This window comes from Mastigoproctus giganteus, chromosome 7, assembly GCF_048544385.1.
Source record: "Mastigoproctus giganteus isolate SK-2022 chromosome 7, ASM4854438v1, whole genome shotgun sequence".
Lineage (NCBI taxonomy): Eukaryota > Metazoa > Arthropoda > Arachnida > Uropygi > Thelyphonidae > Mastigoproctus > Mastigoproctus giganteus.
This window is the reverse complement of record NC_143581.1, coordinates 227,934,568-227,954,331: the sequence shown is the minus strand read 5'-3', so window position 1 is coordinate 227,954,331 and position 19,764 is coordinate 227,934,568. Positions and strand designations below refer to the sequence as shown.

Here is a 19,764-nt window from a genome sequence, read left to right as displayed (position 1 = left end):
AAATATTATATACCCCGCCTTCTAAATATAGCGACATCGTTTTATTACTCCTAGAAACAAAAATAAACTGGATTTGATATTAAATTAGTTTAATTACAAAATAAGTAGGCGTATGATATTTTGTGAGTTTCAATTTCATGTTCTTTCGCAGCTGGATTTTTAGTCTCTTCTTTGAATGCTGTAATGGGAGTATCTCAATTACACAATCTCTCCCTCTCTCGTTCTCGCTCCCAAGCCTTGATAAAAATAAGTGGTAGCTATTTTCTACTGCATCAGGAGAAGACAAGCAAATCAGCTTCAGCAAGGCCTGGAAAATGGTTTGTTGGCATTTAAGTGCGCATGCGTGATGGTCTCATACCAACAGCTGTTGATATGTGGATAGCTGAGGAGGCCAAACAAATATTATTTTGTCTGTTTTACTCTTGTTCATTGGAGCCCTATTTTCTCAGCTGTCTCGATTTTAGTGTTACAGATGTGACCGTATACTTAATATCGTTGTAAGAAGGGCCTCAGCTGGAATGTAAGTTTTTTTATGTTCATAGTTTTTATTAACAGCAGTTATAAATAGTCAGCAGCATTTAAGAAACTGTCAGATTCCTTTTTTTATTGAATGGTGTATGTATCTATATTTAAAAGAACTGTTTTAATTATTTTCAGAAGATCCCTGCGTTATATTCTATTTATTACACATTAGGCTGAATAATTTTTTTTTTTTTTTTTTTTGTATAAATGATGCTGACAAATTTATACTTCGTTTCTACGAGGATGATAAAAAATAGCAAACAAAAAGCTCTTCGTTTCAGGCCTTGCGAAGAAGATAAAGATTGATGGGGATACTTTCTCGTTATCTATCTATAGATGTCCTTGAGCTGTCCACCAAAACCAAATCTTGAATGCCTGCTTCAGTTTGTTTGTTTTCCTTTTTCCTTCTTTTTTTTTTTTTTTTTTTTTACTCAAGTCAGTTTTTTTGAAGACAGTTTTTCAGCTTCTCAAGGACAGCCAAAGAAAGCGAAAACATTTTAATCTTAATTGTCGCAAACATTCTATTTCAGCCGCGTTGTATCTGCCGAAATCATTTAATCCTTCAAAGACGTTTAAAATAGCAATTATAGAACAAAGAAGATTATTAAAATTCTCGGAATATTCGAATTCAGTACCAGACTTTACTTTTTACCCACAAATATTGCCGGAATAATCAACCCCTAAGGTTTTGTGGTAATCAAATTGGAAAACCGTCTTTTCCCAATTGCAACTTAAGCTGTTCTTGTCAGTGCTTTCCTGTGTTGTGAAGTTCAAAATCTGTCAGCTTTCCAGCATATCTGAACACTAATGCAAGGAAGCGAATATCAAAGGGTGCTCGATTTTGTGTGTATAGTCGGGCGTCGATAATTGGAATTTACCCTTTTCGATAATTTGTTAGTTCAGATAATTTATTTTTCTGACAAAATTGAGAAATTAGTAAAAAAACTAACTCCTCATTTTTAATGTCCAAAATTGTTGATTAATTTACTCCCTATCACTAAATTCACCATTTACTTTACAATAAATCGTTAATTTAGTGATAGGGAGTAAATTAAAGGTTGGGAGACAAGTATAAATTTGTTCACAACTTACTTTCACTTTTGTAGGTTGTATTTTTAGGAACTACACATGGAGATAGGTTTTCCGGAGACCAAAAGTAAAGATCATTTATAGATACCTGCTGGTTAATGCGTGTCTTTTGACGTTCGTTTTGATACCCACATTATATTTAGCTATTTTTTGAAAGCAGTTAAAATGAATGGTGCTAGTACCACCGATGGATTAAGAGCATGAACGTCGAAAGGAGAACAGGCTGGTCAGCTTTACTGGGCATTGTGCAGGGACCCCGGCTTCCCTACAGGGAATGCAGCCTGGGCCATTGAGATGTTTCTACTGGGCCCATGCTGTCTTTCAACACCCTAGCTATTTTTTGAAAGCAGTTAAAATGAATGGTGCTAGTACCACCGATGGATTAAGAGCATGAACGTCGAAAGGAGAACAGGCTAGTCAGCTTTACTGGGCATTGTGCAGTTCCCTACAGGGAATGCAGCCTGGACCATTGAGATGTTTCTACTGGGCCCATGCTGTCTTTCAACACCCTTGATTAAGGAAGGGTTATAAAGTAAGGCAGAAGACACTTCGTAAGCATGGGGAGGTTCGTTAAGAGGAGGTTTGTTTCTGCAGCAGCTGTCTGTATATAATTATTGTAAATTGCATGTATTATTCTATTGGTTTTCCGTCTTTCCTTTAAAAACGCCAGTTGTTACGGGGGGGGGCAAACAGGAACTCACCAGTAAAAAAATTCCTCCCGTTATGAGAGTGTTAATCAATGGACACTGTTCTTCGTGGACCAATATTATTAGGGGAGTTTCCCAGAGTTCGTTGTTGGGCCTATTGTTGTTTTGTATGATACCTTCATCAATGATATTGATGAAGGTATAGTAGGCTTACTGTCGAAGTTGACAGTATGATACTGCAACAGGATCTAGAAATAGGCAGATTGGCTAAGTGGCAACTGAAGTTTAATATTGACAAATGCAAAGTACTGCAAAATGGGTAGAATAGAAACGTATCAGCTGTGTAGAAAATCCAATAGACACGTATCAGCTGTGTAGAAAAACATTCAGAATAGTAGAGAATGAAAAAGAACTGGGGGTAATTGTGCAGTCAGATATGAAGTTTTCTGAGCAGTGCAGACAGGTGCCGGAGCAGGTCATGGGATCTTGTTAATGAGATACAGGAATTTTGTTAGCAGGGATAAGAAGGTGATTACTCCTTTGTATAAGGCAATGGCCAGGCCACGCCATGGGCAGTGCATCTAGGTCTGGAGGCTTCATTTTAGGAAGTATGTAGAGTTGCTAGAACGAGTACAGAGAAGGGCAACAAGTTTGCTGACGGGAACGATGGAGTCCTCTTATCAAGAAAGGCTTAAATTCTGCAAATTGCAAAGTCTGGAGACTAGGCGCCTGCGAGGTTATCTGATTGAGGTGTATAAGGCCTTGACTGGGTTGAGCAGGCTCAATGCTGATGGCATTCTTCCTCTTGCTCAGATTACGAACCTGAGGGGGCATAAATTCCAATTGAGGAAAGACGGTTGTAGAATAGATGTGTGGATATTTTAGCCTACCTTTAGCCAGCGGGTAGGTGATCGCGGGAACAAATTTCCATCTGTCGTTGTGGAAGTTGGTAGCTTGAATAAATTCAAGAAAGAACTAAATAAAGTTTCGAGCGAATAGATGGGTGAAATTATTATTTTTTTTTTTTTTTGCTGACGCTCTATGTGCTTGCTTTTGTGAATCATGTCTCTGGTAATGCTAATTGCTAATAACGAATCACATATCGCTGTTTAATCTGTATGTCCGACGTGATACTTGTTTCCCAACTATCGTCAGTGACAAGCGGCTAAAAAAAACTCTCTTCACGCAACATTAACTCGATAAGTACTGGCATGCGCACACAGAGTCTGCTAAGTAGCGATTAGGGAGAGCGCCTCCAGCGGTAGTTATGGAAAGTTCGTGCAGTAAACATAAAGTCTTGCACCAGTCCACGAATTAAATGATCACCTCTCGTACAAGAGAAAAACAGTGGGAGAAAGAACTGAACTTGGGGAACGCCAGCCTTAGTGGAGAAGTTAGAAGATAGAAAGTCTTCCACCATCACCCGCAGTGAGCGGTCAGAAAGAAAATTGGATAACCAATTAAAAAAAATAGTTGGCAAACCATAAGGTGGAAGATTATTTAGAAGACATTTATGCCAAACACGATCAAAAGCCTTTGAAATGTCAAGAACAACTGCTTGAGGTTCACCAAACTTTTCCATTGAATTTGTAAATAGATGGATAACATGTCAGAATATCACCAATGGATCGATACTGACGGAATCCATACTGGCGATCATTGATCAGATGGAAGGTTTCTAGATAGTTTAAGAGTTGGCGATTAATTAATTTTTCCAATACAATAGAAACAGCAGAAGTAAGTGCAATGGGACGATAACTGGATGGCAAGGATTTGTCATTCTATGGGGACTGCTGAATATGAGGAAATTTCCAAACAGAAGAGGAAAAGATTTGGAATAAGAAAGTGAAAAAGGGCGACACGGAACGAGAATAAGTTCAAGAGTACAGGTTTTGTGAACAAATGAGAAAATGGGGTCATCGGGACCTTGAGCTTTCTTAGCATCAAAATTGTACAAAATCCTTCTGACACCTTTTTGATGAAAGACCACAGGAGGAATTGAATGCAGTGTACTGGGAAAGGTGGGAGGTAGTTTACCATGCTCATCAATACACAAGTTGGAAGTAAAAAAGGATGCTAGCAGGTCAGCTTTATCTTTAGTGAAGTGGCAATTGAAACATCTCGTTTTGACAGAGGTGAGAACAGAGACGGGCAAAAGTTGAGAAAAGCCGGCAAACAACTCGCCCAAATAGCCGTAACTTTTGCTGCTGTTGACCTCAACGGTACTCAACGGTATAATTCTCTTCTCTAATGAGTTCTGTTTTAGCCTACAAACAGATTCTAGACGTTATTTCATCTGGATACAGCGAGAAATTTTGTACCATCCTTCCAACATCAGAGACAGGTACATTTATGGTGAAGGCGGTGTTATCGTGTGGCGCGGAATAGTGGTGAATGGTCGCACTTCTCTTGATGTTTTTGATAGCGGTGCTGTAACTGCACAGTTACCGAGAACAGATCATCGAACCCTATGTTCGACTTTTTAGGGGTACGGTTGGCCCAGCTTTTCTTTTAATGCACGATAACGCCACTGCACCTGGTGGAGGAATATCTTGAAACTGAATATGTAGACATGTATAGTAGTGTATCTTATGTAGGACGGCACCTGAACGAAAGTTCAACTCCGCCTTTGTACATTGTGATGATTACAGAGCTCTGTAAAAGGCCAGAAATGCGTGTAATATTGTGTGTGTGTGTGTGTGTGTGTGTGTGTGTGTGTGTGTGTGTGTGTGTGTGTGTGTGTGTGTGTGTGTGTGTGTGTGTGTTCTTTAGTTGTTTCTGGCCGTTTTGTCACCAGGCAGGCGCGATCACCTAGAAAGCCTGCCCAGTGTCCGTCTCCAACACTGGGAGCTAGGCCACAACTACGCATGTACCATGGCCAACCTCAACAGTCACGCATTGAATGTCCAAAGCGAGTTTGGAACCATTCAAAAGACCCCGTGCCGGCAAAAACTCGCGCCCACGCACGCATGCGCGCACACATCACACACACACCAGCAGAAGACGAAGAAATAATGAAGATAATAGCATAAAGTAAAAAAAAAAAAAAAAAAAAAAGAAAAAAGAAAAATGTCTTTATCCATGTCTTTCTCCACGACTTTATCCAGTACTGTTCAAAGTAGTCCATAAAGAGAAAAGGTGTACAGTCAAACAACAGTAGCAATGTCATCCAAAAACAAGATCAGCAAGGCAAGAACAAGTTCTAGATATAAATCTGTTAATTTGGAGTGGTATCAGAAGTCACTGGTTGATGACGGTATCACTGTGCAGAGAAGGATTTAGTTGCGGAGAGTCTTGATAAAGGGTGAGCTAGAAAAATGCAGCATCTGTTAAAACCTTCGCGTGTTCTTGAAAACCAGCAAAATTTTGTATATGACGTCATCAGGACGACAGATGAGGCAACGGGCTGTGTTATGATTTTTGATGTGTTTTCAGTTTGATTTCTTGAATTACCATTTAGGTTGAAAGTCTTCTTGCAATTAAAAGCAGCATTGCAGAAGATTTGAAGAGCCTGGAAATTATTGATAGATATGAGTAGCTCCTCACATCCAGGAGTCAGTTTTGGAACTGTTGCTTTAAGTGTTAACCTTAGGTCCTCGTAGTAATAGTAATAGTAATAATGATAGTAGTAACAGTAATAGAGGCATGTGATGCAAGAAAGCAAGCGTATGAGCTTATGTAGCATCAGCCTTAAAAAAAAAAAAAAAAAAAAAATAGAGAGTCTTTATTGCAACTAAATGAATACAATGTAACTAGAGAAACAACTGTCCCATCAGGGCCTTTCCCCCTCCCCCTTCTCCCTGCTTCCATACTTCTCATTCTATTACCATTTCCTTTTCATAAAATACATGAATACTTTGTATTATCTTCTTTCTCTTCTATTTGAGGGGATGTCTATTTCTTCCACCCCCCTATCTTTTATCCAACTTTCCCTTCCTTATCTCCACTTCCTTTCCCTAAACACCTTGGGGCTCCCAGGTTTGCCTGATAACCCATGTAAGAGTTTCAGTTTAAAAGCAGTCCCTGGCGCGCCTCCTCGTGGCCAAGGTTAGGAGTCAGAGGGCAAGAAACCAGGTGTCCTCTGCCCCCTGGCTGCGAAGCCGCTAGGTGCCGGCACTGAACACTCAACATAACAACACACACATACTTACACACCTACATACACAACTGTATATACACTTACTGGCCTTGGCCTTTTTCCTTTTCAGATGCTACTGCAGTTTATAGGGGAAAACCCTGGAGACCGCAATTAAAACAAACACACCTTCACCGTGTTCCATCACCCCGAAGGCCAAGGGCTGACATCTGAATTAAATAATTAATTATGACGACAATGATATGAAAATTAACATAAAAAAAAAATGCTATCACGATTCCTCACATGATGCAAGTATTAACAGTATTTACAATGCTACGTGAGGTTATGTCTACACTATATACACCGATGAGCCAAAACATTATGACCACCTACCTAATATGTAGTTGGTCCTCCATGTGCAGCCAAAACAACTCGTACCCGGCGAGGCATGGGCGCTACAAGATTTCTAAATGTGTCTTGTGGCATCTGGTACCAACACGTAACCAGCAGATCCTTTAACTCTTGTAGGGTCTGTGGTTAAGACGCCACAGATCGGAGTTGCTGTTCCAACACAAACCACAGATGCTCGATGGGATTGATGTCTGGGGAATTTGGAGGTCAGGGCAATACCTCGAAGTCTTCCTCATGTTCCGCGGACCAGTCTCGAACAATCCGGGCGGTGTGGCACGGCGCATTATCATGGTGAAAGATAGCACAGCCAGAGAGGAAGCCTGTTGCCATGAAAGGGTGTACCTGGTCAGCAATGATGTTTTGGTAGGTGGTAGACGTCAGAGTGCCCGGCACAAGGTATCCCTGCAGAAGTTGGCGGATTGTAGCCTTAGTTGCTAATGCGGCAATAAAACCCAAAAAACCAACCAACCCTGCAGAACATCGCCCAAAGCATAACACCGCCGCTACCGGCTTGTTTTTGTTCCATGGTGCATCCAGGTACCATCACTTCCCCAGGTAAACGACGCACACATACCCGGCCGTCCACATGTTGCAACAGGAAACGTGATTCATCGGACCAGACGATCTTCCAATCATTCAAGGTCCAGTTTAGATGCTCGCGTGCCCATTGTAATCGCTGTCGTCGGTGAACCGTGGTTAGCATGGGCACTCAGAGCGGCCTGCGGCTGTGCAGCCCCATTTTCAGCAGGTTCGATGTACTGTGTGTTGTGACACTACTCCCATCACCAGCATTCCAATTACCGGCAAGTTGCACCACAGTCGCCCTTTTGTTGCTACGTACCATATAGGAGAGCCTGCGCTCACCTCGAGCATCGATGAGCCGTAGTCGTCCAACACCTCGCCGGCGGTTCATGGGTTCCCCCTCCTCGGACCACTTTCTGTAGATACTAACCACGGCTGACTGTGAGCATTAGGAGAGCCTTCGCTCACCTCGAGCATCGATGAGCCGTAGTCGTCCAACACCTCGCCGGCGGTTCATGGGTTCCCCCTCCTCGGACCACTTTCTGTAGATACTAACCACTGCTGACTGTGAGCATCCCACCAGCTGTGCCGTTTCGGATATGCTCTGACCCAGTCGTCTGGCCCTTACAATTTGGCCTTTGTCAAATTCGCTTAAGTCCGCTGCCTTTCCTATTTGAAGAAAAAGAGCAACACTGATTAACGGAGCTCAGTATCAGGAAGCGACCTGAAAAACCTCCGAAGCTGACGGAACTTGACGAGCCCTGCAAAGGATCGTCTGCCACAAACTCAGGTCGACCTGTCACAGCAGACAGTTCCTTAGCGAGAGGAGCGGAACGCAGATCCTGCACACTGTACTGCACACCAGTACAGTGTGCAGGATCCTGCATGATATGGGTTACCACGATCGTGCAGCCGTTCACAAGCCACTAATCGCCCCAACTAATGCCGGACGCCTTCTAGCTTAGTGTAAAGCCAGCTGTTTTTGAATCATCCAGTTGTTGGAAGCTGTGCTTTGGAGTGACAAGGCACGATAATGTCGTGGCTACCAGTCTGACATTCGTATCTGGGTGTGGATTTTCCCGGAGAAAGTTACCTGCGGACTGTATTGTACCAACAATGAAGTTTGACGGAGTCAGCGTGATGGTCAGGGCTGTTTTTCATTCTTTGGCTTAGGACCATTGATTGTTTTGGACAAAACCATGGATGCTGAGATCTATCTAGACGTCCTGGACAATAATGCGTTACCCACGTTTTGACAGCACGTCTGGGAAGGCCCATACCTCTATCAGCAGGACAATGTTCCATGTCATATTGATCGCTTGCGACACACTAGTTTGAGGACACGAGTGTCGAAAAGGTGGAACGGCTCGCCCAGAACGTGACCTCACTCCTATAGAGAACCCCCATGGATGAAATGGATTGTCGCGTTTAAGGAGAGACTGTACAAAAAAAAAAAAAAAAGAAAAAGAAAATAAATAAAATAAACAGAGCTGAAGCGGTCCCTTCTTTGAAAGCCAAATGGCGAAAAATAGAGGACATTTAAAAAAAATTGGAGAGTGTTCCACGGAGATCAGAGGATATCATACAGGCTAAAGATTTTAGTACAATTTATTAGTATTTTTGTAAATAAAAGTTATTTGTAGATATGCAGCTCTCCGGATATTAATGGTAGACAGCATATTATTCTCATCGTTAGAAAAGTGTGGTAATTAAATGGTAAAAGTGCTTTACCATTTAATTACTACTCTTTCATTTTTAATTTAATCAACATATAATTGGTATTACTTATTATTACACAATTGCGACTGAAAACTGTTTTTTTTTTTTTTTAAATTTGATATAACATGATTTAGAAAAGAGAATTAAACCATTATTTATATATTTTTTAACTAATTTGGGGATTCAATTGCAGCTTAAAGTTGAGGAGTTGTCATCAGTGTTATTTCATTACTTCATTAGAAGTTAATTAGAATACCTTTCAAAACAAAAAAAAAAATAAAATAAATAAATAAAAGCATCTTTAGAAAGCATCAAACTTAAACGGCGGGAAGAAATTGTATTTCTTTCTAACATTTAAATGTGTACGCTTTCCCTTAGTTTTGCCTCCACTTTCCTTAGGACAAATCAACAAATACTCGCAGTTCACTAGTATTATCAGAGTCGCCGAAGCATGCAAGTCTACGAACAAACACATCTAGAATGCTGATGAGGTTGACATGCGGAATGCTGAATCGTATTTCCTTAGTTGCTCAAGGACAAACTTGTGGACCGTGATGGTACTTGACTATGGATGAAATCTATTATTGGATCTGTGTTTATCCATGATACATGTGCACAGGGAAGTTAATAAGTAACTTCTGAAAACTAATTACGGATTTAGCTACCAAAAATGGTCTTTTTTCATGCAGTATGCATTGGATTGGAGTATTAGGATGTTATGATTGTTCCATGTTTTTTTTTTTTTTTTTTTTTATCATAAATCTCTCTTCATTTTAGATAGGTAATTTAATGTGTCTTTTTACAGAGTGTAAGCACTTATGGAACGGAGGAAGTCACAACCAACGGTTAAAATTGTTTTGAAACACTGCCAAGGCTAATTATCATCGGTCTTGTAGTTAGCTATAATGTTTCTCGGAATTTCACACCATTGGAGTGCCGATAACAACTGCTCTTCTCTCAGTCAAAATTACTGACACTTTCAGGAAGACGTGTTGTAGTAAATTAAATGTTTAATTTGTTTATGTACATTTGTGTATACGCTATTTATGGAGGATTTGTGATATTTACAGGAATGGGCTAGTAACACAAATTCCTTTCCTCGCCTTTCAGATACCTCTGTGGTAGGCTGGTTTAAGACTGTAGATGCTTTTTTCTTCTTATTTTTTTTCAAGTTAAGTTAATCCAACATTTAAGTTATTCCAACCACTTTCCTTGTTTCAGGTCAAAGTCCACGCCTCAAACACGTGTACTCGTTCTTGGCAGTATGCCAAGCATAACAGAAACAGAAAACAGGAAAAACAAAAAAAGGAGATACAAATGGTGGCTTGAAATAAAAAAAATATATACATATGCCATTCAACAACAATGTTCACATTAACAATGTTTTATATCTGCAAAGGCTGGTTTAATTCCAAAATAAAAGGGTAGCAACTTTTTACATTGCCTTCGTAATATACGTTCATTTCTTTGGTTGGCGATGATCGAAAAATGAATTCCAGTAACTCAAAAGTTTTCTCGCCTTCATTTCCTGTGGTTGCAAAATTAGGCCTTGTAATTTTATTTCATAAAAAAAAAAAAAAAAAAAAAACAACGCAAGAAGCATTTTATAGGCCTCGTTTTTAGCTGATTCATAATTGCAGAGTTTATGTTCCCCGCTATATAAATAAAATGCTATGCGAATAAAATATTTCCTCATAGCAAATAATGGCAGTGTTATGAAAAATTACATATAATATAATTGTATTTAGTAATTGTACATAATGTACAATTACATGTTTGTAGGGTTTTAGGCACATCTTAGGCCATATTGCACTTTTCGGATTTGCTCGTTTTCTGGACGAAAAACCCGAATTTATGAGAGGAAAAACCATGCTGCCCTTGCCCGAGACCGACTAACTCGGCCATGGTGTGAAAAATACCCATAAAAATTCCTCGCATCATTGACAGGATTCAGACTCGCGTCTTTACCACCCAGTGTCTGGAGGACGGTGATTATACCAACTGTGCTACACACGTGGGCTAACAGTATGGCATCCATAGCAATATAGTATTAGATTTCGCCACTTTACACTCTTGGGAAAGTTTGGGTTCGAATCCCGTTAGAGACTGGAAGAATTCTTAAAGGCCCTTTCGTTTATTTATTGTTTCTACGGCGTATTAGAATCTTAGGCTATATTACGCTGTAATACGCTATAATACGCTGATGGTCCTCAAAACCCACAACAACAACAACAACAATGTTGTTCTTGATTCAGCGATCTATACCATATTGCTCCATTGTGTTCATGCTGTGCAGGATGAAAATAATTGTAATTCACTGGAGAAAACCCTCCTCCTTGGCTCGAGTAAATACGGAATTGATTGAACATACCCCCAAGAATTTCTTGTCTCCAAAGGGATTCGAACCTAGACCTCTCCCAATAAATGACAAGTGGCGAAACCATGATCTTAGACGGAGAAAGCATGGTTTGTCCCTGGAGTTACTGCGGGTATTTCAAATCGGCCGGTGAACACGCACTTTACAGACATAATATTTTATGATAAAATCATATAAATTTGTAGCCTATGCTGCAAAAAATTCCCAACAGGACAAGATATAGAGGTATCGATCTCTGAATATTGTTATGTTATCGCCACGGATTGCGTCACTTTTGCACTACTAATACAATTCACTTCCTTTTGGAGACCTTAGAAGTTTGATCTACAGTTTTTTCTCAACAAAAATTTAGAGAAAAATAATACTTATTTACAGTAGTAGTACAGTATTATTTACTCAACTTTCCTCCTTTCAGATTACAGAATTTCAAATCATTCTCATAGATTGCACTAGATTAGTCCGTTTTCGTATTTGAGTGAGAAGTCAGTTTCTTCGTAAACAGAGCTGCGATAGCGTTTTAAAAGACACAGATGGAAATAGTGCGGGGGGGGGGTTACAAACGTGTACAGGGATGACAGTCGATAGAACCAGAGTTAACCGCCACTTAGTCCATCAAAACATGGGTAAGCTTACCGTCATTCAGTCATCTTCCCGCTAGTAATATGGGATGACGCGTGGATGGCATTATTGGACGAGACTGCATGTCACGTACAGGGAGTTGTCGTTACATTTCGGAATTAGTGAAGGAAATGTGAATGCGATAATTTTTCCACTCTGGTGGTTCAAAGATGTGTTCAGGGTTTGTTCCAGGACAACTGATACCAGGTCACAACATTCAGAGAAAGGAAATTTCTTCAAGTTGCTATTCGATATGCGACAGATTGAAATGATGACTTCCTTTCACGGATGTCACTGGGGATAAAACGGGGATATATAACATTTTAAATCCGCACCTCCGAGGATACCTCATTGAAGTGTTTAAAGCTTTAAACTAAATGCCGATGGCATCGTTAATCCTTTTAGGAGGATATAGACAAAGGGACATAAATTTAAATTGAAAAAAGATGATTATTGCAGCAATTGTTTAAGTATTGATTCCAGTATTTTCTCTGGAACAGAGGATAAACTTTCAGGTCTGTAGTTACCAACTTCACCCCTTGAACCACCCATTTGAGCAGGTGATACATTTGCACATCTGCAATTTGGAGATACTTCTCCAGAATCAAAGGACGCTCTCGTTATTATGATTTTTCACTTGTCATATATTTGTGCTCAATATTAGATAGGCTTTTTGCTAACAGCATTACTTAAAGCTCCATGGGTAAATGCAGAATATTTATTCATTTTATCATCAGTCTGTACAGAATCATCAGGTTATACCAGTGAACCAATATGATTCTTGCCTTTGCTGCTACTTAACTTACACAAAGAATTCTTCGTTGCTTTACTTTGCTAATGTCCGGCGAATACTGGATAATGGCCTTGCTGTTCCTACTTTGTACTTGGGTGGTTAGGTGGGCCACTGCTGCGTTACGAGACTAGACACACGACGCTCACCACGGGCGTAGACCACACGTGGCTGTCCCACGTGTGACCTTAGGCTGATTGTTCGACCGCTGTTGAGCCAGTAACGGTAGACTCGTGACATCACAGAACGGGAGCATTTAACTATGTTGGCTGTTGTCGAGATACTGGCACCGGGATGTCTTGCTCTACAATCATTCAACGTTTTAAGTCGGAAAGATCTTGAAGCCAATCCATTCTTCCTTGCAGACACTGAAAAAATGATCGCCGTGGTACGAACATATTTGCCTTTTCCGACTTTGAACCTTCACCAGCATCACAGACCAGTCCATTCCTACAAAGATGCTATTGGTACTGTAAATCTAACCCAGTGTGTGCTGTAAGCTTGAAAGATGACCACTGGGGATGCAGATGAACTCAGTTGGCGGCTTTTACTCTATGAGAAAGTGATCACTGCGTTAATGTGAGATGCATCCAGTTTCCCCGCCAGTAGTTTTATAAGCTTCAGGATATTTCTTTTGGCAGAAGTAAACTTCCAAAGTGCAACCTTGAGTGCCGTGTAAAGGATACCTCTGAAGATAATGAAGGGGTTTCTGGCTGCTTTGTTCATTCACTATTCTAGGCTGATGAAATTATTGAGACTGGGATATGGCGCTGATATTCAGATGACGGAAGCGTACAGAGCAACGGGATAAACACATCTCTGTACGTATTGAGTGACTAATTTTGTATCGCGGAAGTTAACTAATTCTTGCTGTGTATTCCAAAGAACAGCAAGAGCTTTCTTCCTGGATGCCCTGAAGTGGTACTTGAACACTGGTACTTTTAAGGTATTCACCCAAATGACTCCAAGATCACAGTGACTCTTGACTTTATTATTATTCCAATTATAATAATCTCTATGTCGTTTTTCTTATATTTATTGGTTAAAGAGATTTGTGTTGTATTCAGTGCGTTAAGTTGGAGACAAATACTGGTGAGAGAATAGTTATTTATTGCTGTACATTTTGTAAAATAATACTAGCCTTGTCTTTTCTCCCAGAATAAATGAACAGTTTAAGATCATCTGCATACGAGAGGATATTCTGATTCACAGATATTAGCGGATAAATGGTAATTGCGAAAAGTGTAGCATTTACAATACTTCCTTGTGGTACCCCTCTGTCATTAATACAGTTCTTGGTATATCGGTCACGGAAAACAAACAGATGACTCTGCTTCAGTGTTGCTTTATTAGTGTACAGTAGTTGTAAAGATAATTTGTGTTCATGTTATGCTTTTCGAAAGAGGGAAGTGCTGTTTATCCGTAATAACGCCAGGCACCTCACAGCGATAACATCGCAAGTTAAGATACAAATACTTTTATGTTCTTTTCTATTTATTGACATAGAATTTCATTATATAGCAAGTAAGCGTAAGCTCTGAAATTATTAAGGTATCATTTTATCTTAATTTCCAAGATTAAAACTCTCCTCATTAAGTTTTTGTAAAATACATTTATTTTATTTATCTGTTTTTTTGAATTCCAGTTTCCTTTACGACTACCCAAGCTGTCATGTATGTCGTATCTAGCGGCTATTGTTACAGCAATATGAATCGTTCCAAGGACGCTTATTAAGAGCGCGAAAATGCACGTGTAGTTAGTAACTGCCATTCTCCATTGCCCAACCCACGTGATCGTCTGAGTACATGTTGCGTGACCTTCACCTTGAATTCTGTTTTTATATTACTTCCTCTACCGTCACTTGACGGTAGGTGGCGAATCTAGTTTTCGGAGTAAAATAGCGGTGATGATGTTGATATACATCGATTCCAGCTAGCAGGAGGAGTGGGTGAGGTAAGCTGCTTATTTCCTCTTGAGTTAAATGTGGAACCATGATGGCGAGACGCTCCAGTCATTCTCCTGCTTTCGAAAATAACTGCATCCTCCAGTAATGTTTATGCTGTCGTGATGCACATTTCCCACCTCGCCATGCTTGCAAATGCGAGTTCTTTATGTTCATTTTATGTATGCACTAATTTTGCAATGCGTGCAGAACAGGAAACAAATCTTAAAAATCTTAAAACAAACCAAAAGATACATCTTTTCTTCTACTGTCCATCTGTAATTATTATTTGATTTAATTTTTTTCCCCGAATTTATGACTGCATTGCTTTATGTCGTCAAAAACATAAGTGCGCTTCTAACAAGTCTTGCTTTTAATGATCAGATTTCTACTAGCTTTATTAAAACGTTTCATTAAATTTGGTGAACATTATATGTCTTTACTACAACTATGGCTTCTGAATTCGAAGATGTCGGAAATAAAACACCCAGTGATACCATAAGATCGATAGGACCGAATTACTGTATTGTATAACTGCCACGTTGACTACGCCCATAACTGACCTAATTTCTCAGTAACAATATCTTATCTCTCTCTCTCTCTCTCTCTCTCTCTCTCTCTCTCTCTCTCTCTCTCCCTCTCCATACCGTTTCCTTTTGAGTCAAAATATTCCCCTCTGAGACGGACAAGCGGCTGTTTTCAACAGTTTAAGAACTGCTTATAGAAGAGCCATTATTCGGGACAAATTCAGTCGATATTGTGCGGGTTGCTAGGCAACTCTGATCGATTCCGTTGGAAATTGGATTGTCAGAGGAGGAGGTGGAGGCGGATGCCTGGAAACGCATCGGCCGTCTTCCGTTCTTTAAACATGCCAGCGCTCACCGTTCTCTTCCTTAGTGTTGTCGACAACAGACAAAGACTCTGTCGCCTACCTGAAACCTGAATTATAACTAATAGACTTCTTTAGATGTCTATTAGTTATAATTCAGGTTTATAGTAATAGACTTCATTCGTCTATTATTTTATACAAAAAAGAATTAAATATGCTCTATGATCGAAACTACTGCTTACAAATTAAATATCAATTAGTACTTTGTTCAGATCTTTATACTTAATAATTGGGCTATTCGTAAATTCAGTAAAGAATTTATGATTTTCCCTAAACATATGAAATGTCTTGGCCTTAGAACCAAGGCATTATGTCCACCAGGCGCCGGTATCTAATGCTTGTAAACTGCAGTCGGTTTATTTGTTTTCGTAAATGAAAAACCTGTGTTTTGGGGTGGGAGCCATGCGACGCTCACTTGAAATCGAGTAAGTCCTCGGAAACTTAGCGTTTCATTGATGTTAACAGTTTTTCAGAAATGTTAAATAATGTGACTTGAATCAAGCATTTCATGATAATGGGGTAGAAGAGGCAGAGCTGTTGTTATGAAAAGGGGGAAAAAAAAGTAAAGTGCAGCCATTATCAACCCACTGCAGGGTGGAAGCCTCCTCAACAATTCATGTTGAGGGAAATGGACCATAATCTGCCACGCTGGTCCAGTGCGGGTTGGCAGATCGACCGCATTCAGCAGTCAGAGGCTTGAACCCCGGTCTACTCAAAGAGCGTGTGTTACTGCTTTGGGTTTGGTTTTTTTTGGCGCATTAGCTTCTATGGCTATAATGCGCCAGTGTTACTGCACTCCCGCTCCTTTAATAAAATTAAATTATCGCGCAATTTGTGAATGGCCTCCTAAACATAGTTACTTTTCATTAAGTTATATTTACGTTTTATCTTTTTGTTATTTATTTTATTTTTTAAATTATATTTTGGTTTTCTCTTAACTATCATAACGTTATATATACTTGTTGCTGATAATTAGTAACGTGTTTAACAGTGACTGTACCCAGTCATAAAATCACTATTATATGGAAATCAAATAGTGGTGTGCAGAAATCACTTATTTAGAATTCGACATGCGAGTTCTTTTGTTGTTCATAGAACAAGGGCGAATCTCGGCTTTTGGAATAATCCTAAGATTATTCCGAAAGCAGCCTGCATGTTATGTTTGTGCATCATCTGTAACAGAGACTTAACACACACACACTCCTTTCCCTCAGCATGAATGCTGGCTGATCCGTCCTTGTCAACAAACGAAGAATTTCTCCATATTTGTTTACAGAATTTAGAATGTAAATATTGAAATTATTGAACTTTCACTTCGACGAAATCCTTCCCACTTTCTTATTATGTTCGTTTAAAATCTTAAACCGCTATCTGCTGCTTATCGCAAAAATAACAAATGTTCTCCATAACCCATAAAGGCGGCAAGCGAGAACTGGATAAATGCGGAACAGACGGGGAGGGCGCAACTTGGGGATGGAACATGGGCACGCGCGTGGAGTAGAGCGTGCGCTGAAACACAGAATCAATGAGCTGACGCCTACTGAAGTTGTGAACTAAAGGAGTCCACGTTAAGGTTGACGACACTTTTTTTTGGACTGGGTACGCTTTCTTTCTCATCTCATTTCCTGTCGCGTTACAGCACTGTTTACGAAAACGACACTGCGACAGCAGTGGCTTATGAATGTGTTGGCCGTGGCAGCAAGAAAGAAAGTTTGTTTAATAATAGTCCCCAATTCCAAATACTGTATTTAGGTTTAATTTCTCGTGTGTTTTTTTAATCCCGAATGAGTTGGGTTACCACTACATTTTAATTTTTAGTTACAGTATTATAATTTTCAAAAATTGCGCATCAAGGAAGATTGTTAGAAGAAGTCCACGTCAATTCGGTGTGTACGAGACAATTTGGTGCATGACAATTCGGTGTGTACGAGACAATTTGGTGAATGACGTTTATCTGTATGTGACAATTTGGTGAAAGACGATTAGTGGCTACGACAATTTGGTGTATGCACTACAATTCGGCGCATCACACAGATCAAAAATTAACAAAATTGATGAAGTAAAAGGTTTAGGAAACGAGAAATGTTCGCGACTTAGAAAGAAAAGAATACAGCAATTTAGAAAAATGAAAATAATGTATTTTTTATCCACTTATTTTTGCATAAAAGGATTCACGCCGATTCTTCCCATAAGTAGGTACATGCCTAGTTCAGCATAACTTGGCCCATATTGTAGCATCTTTAATTTAGATAAGATTATTTATTATTTTTTTTAATATATCTACTCAGTTTAAATCCTATGCTTTTCCAGGAGCATGAATTGATCAAGGTTTGGGAAATTAGAAGAATGTAGAAGTTGAATGTGTATTAAAAAATGAAGGTTAGGTGGATAGTGCTTTCCATCAAAAATAACAAGAACGGTATCGTGGTCACTAAATTCACCATTTGCAGGACGGCTGGTTAAAAGTTTACATTTTGTCTTGCTTTGCTGTACACCGAATTATCCCAAAGAGCTGGCCGAATTGCCTTTCACCAAATTGTCACATATACGGAACTGTCGTGCAACGAATTGACGTGAACACTTTGGAATGAATGAGGAAGAAACAAAATTGATTTGATCAGATTGTAATTTAACAGTTAAGATGACGTTGGCTCTTGCGATGCGTTTTAATGAATAAAATAACGAAGGTCCAGAATGGCCAAGGATATGTCTGAATAATAGATGCGGAGCAGAAGCTGGACATTTGTGTGGTCAGAAGTGGAGCGAATCTGTCAGAATGGGGTCATTTATAGACTGATCGATCTTTTACGCAAAGTCGAAATCTTTGATTTCGACGGAGACGTGGGAAGCAGCATAACAGAATGCCCGAAGAACTTTTATTATGGAGTACCACCCGCTGAATGGTTTACTACCCCCCCGCTTTCGATCAGATCTCTGGGAGGCGCGATTTTCTGCGACGTCACCGGGTTGCTAGACAGCTGTTTCAAGTGAGGGAACAGTATTCTTAGGTAGATCGGATTTGTACAAGACACACGACCACTGCCTTTTTTTTTTTTTTTTTTTTTTTTGTGTGTTAGAGGGTTAAAAAGGGTGATTGGTTCTGGTATTGAAATCAACGAATTTATTACGCTGCCAAGCAGTCTGAAAGATGACCGAAGCACCTTCAAGAAAGCATAGTGGATATGAGGAATTTTTATGGCTGTTTTTTTTTTTTTAAATTTAATTTCTTTTGTTTTTTAAATCGCGACCAGGTTAATCGATTTCTCGCGAGAATGTTTTTTCTTCTTTTCTTCTTCTTCCTGAAAACTCAGACTCTTCATCCCTTACCATCCGAAAACTGACTATATACACCGATGAGCCAAAATATTATGACCACCTATGTAATATGACGTTGGTCCCCCACGTGCAGCCAAAACAGCTCGTACCCGGCGAGGCATGGGCGCTACAAGATTTCTAAATGTGTCTTGTGGTATATGGTTCCAACACGTAACCAGTAGATCCTTTAACTCCTGTAAGGTCCGTGATTGAGATGTCGCAAATCGGAGTTGCTGTTCCAACACAAACCACAGATGCTTGCTCGATGGGATTGATGTCTATGGAATTTGGGGGCCAGGGCAATACCTGAAGTCTTCCTCATGTTCCGCGAACCAGTCTCGAACAATGCGGGCGGTGTGGCATGGCGCATTATCCTTCTGAAAGACAGCACCGCCAGAGGGGAAGACCGTTGCCATGAAAGGATGCACCTAGTCAGCAATGATGTTTAGGTAAAGTAAAGTGCAAAGTGTATTTAGGGTCAAACGGCACCAGGGGTTCTCCCCCATCTCCGCGTAGTTTACATTGTGTTGTGATACAGTTTGCTGTAAAGGCCAGAGATTTAAAAGTGTATGGATCATGAAATGTGTGGTGTCGTGTACCGTTGTTCTTCTGGCCATTTAGCCCCTAAACCCCTGCTGAGGCCTGACGTTGCCCTACTTTCGCCCCGTGGAGGCAGACCATGTACCCAGTAGTTTGCTTTTACTCTGGCAGGTCCTGCCACCTAATTGCCTGGGATTTCAGTGGCGAGGACGTAAAAAAAAATGGCTGATTCAAAGTTCGGTTGCAAGGGGACAACGCTTGAAAGGTGAGAGGCCGAAAAGTGGGCGAGGTAGGTGGAAGACGTC

General features: G+C 40.1%; 1 protein-coding gene across 5 annotated transcripts in view; it reads left to right on the top strand.

The window, feature by feature from the left end:
* Positions 1 to 390: 390 nt before the first annotated feature.
* LOC150083755 (protein FAM13A-like) overlaps positions 391 to 19,764 on the top strand; it is a 423,536-nt gene continuing 404,162 nt past the window's right edge. For 3 of the 5 annotated variants that reach the window (XM_090378200.1, XM_090378193.1, XM_090378201.1), the window contains exon 1: positions 391 to 520. The gene's annotated coding sequence lies outside the window, so the exon portion shown is untranslated. Of the gene's footprint in view, positions 521 to 14,663; positions 14,727 to 19,764 lie in introns of those variants that run through there. The other 2 variants (XM_090378197.1, XM_090378198.1) reach the window with 2 other exon arrangements.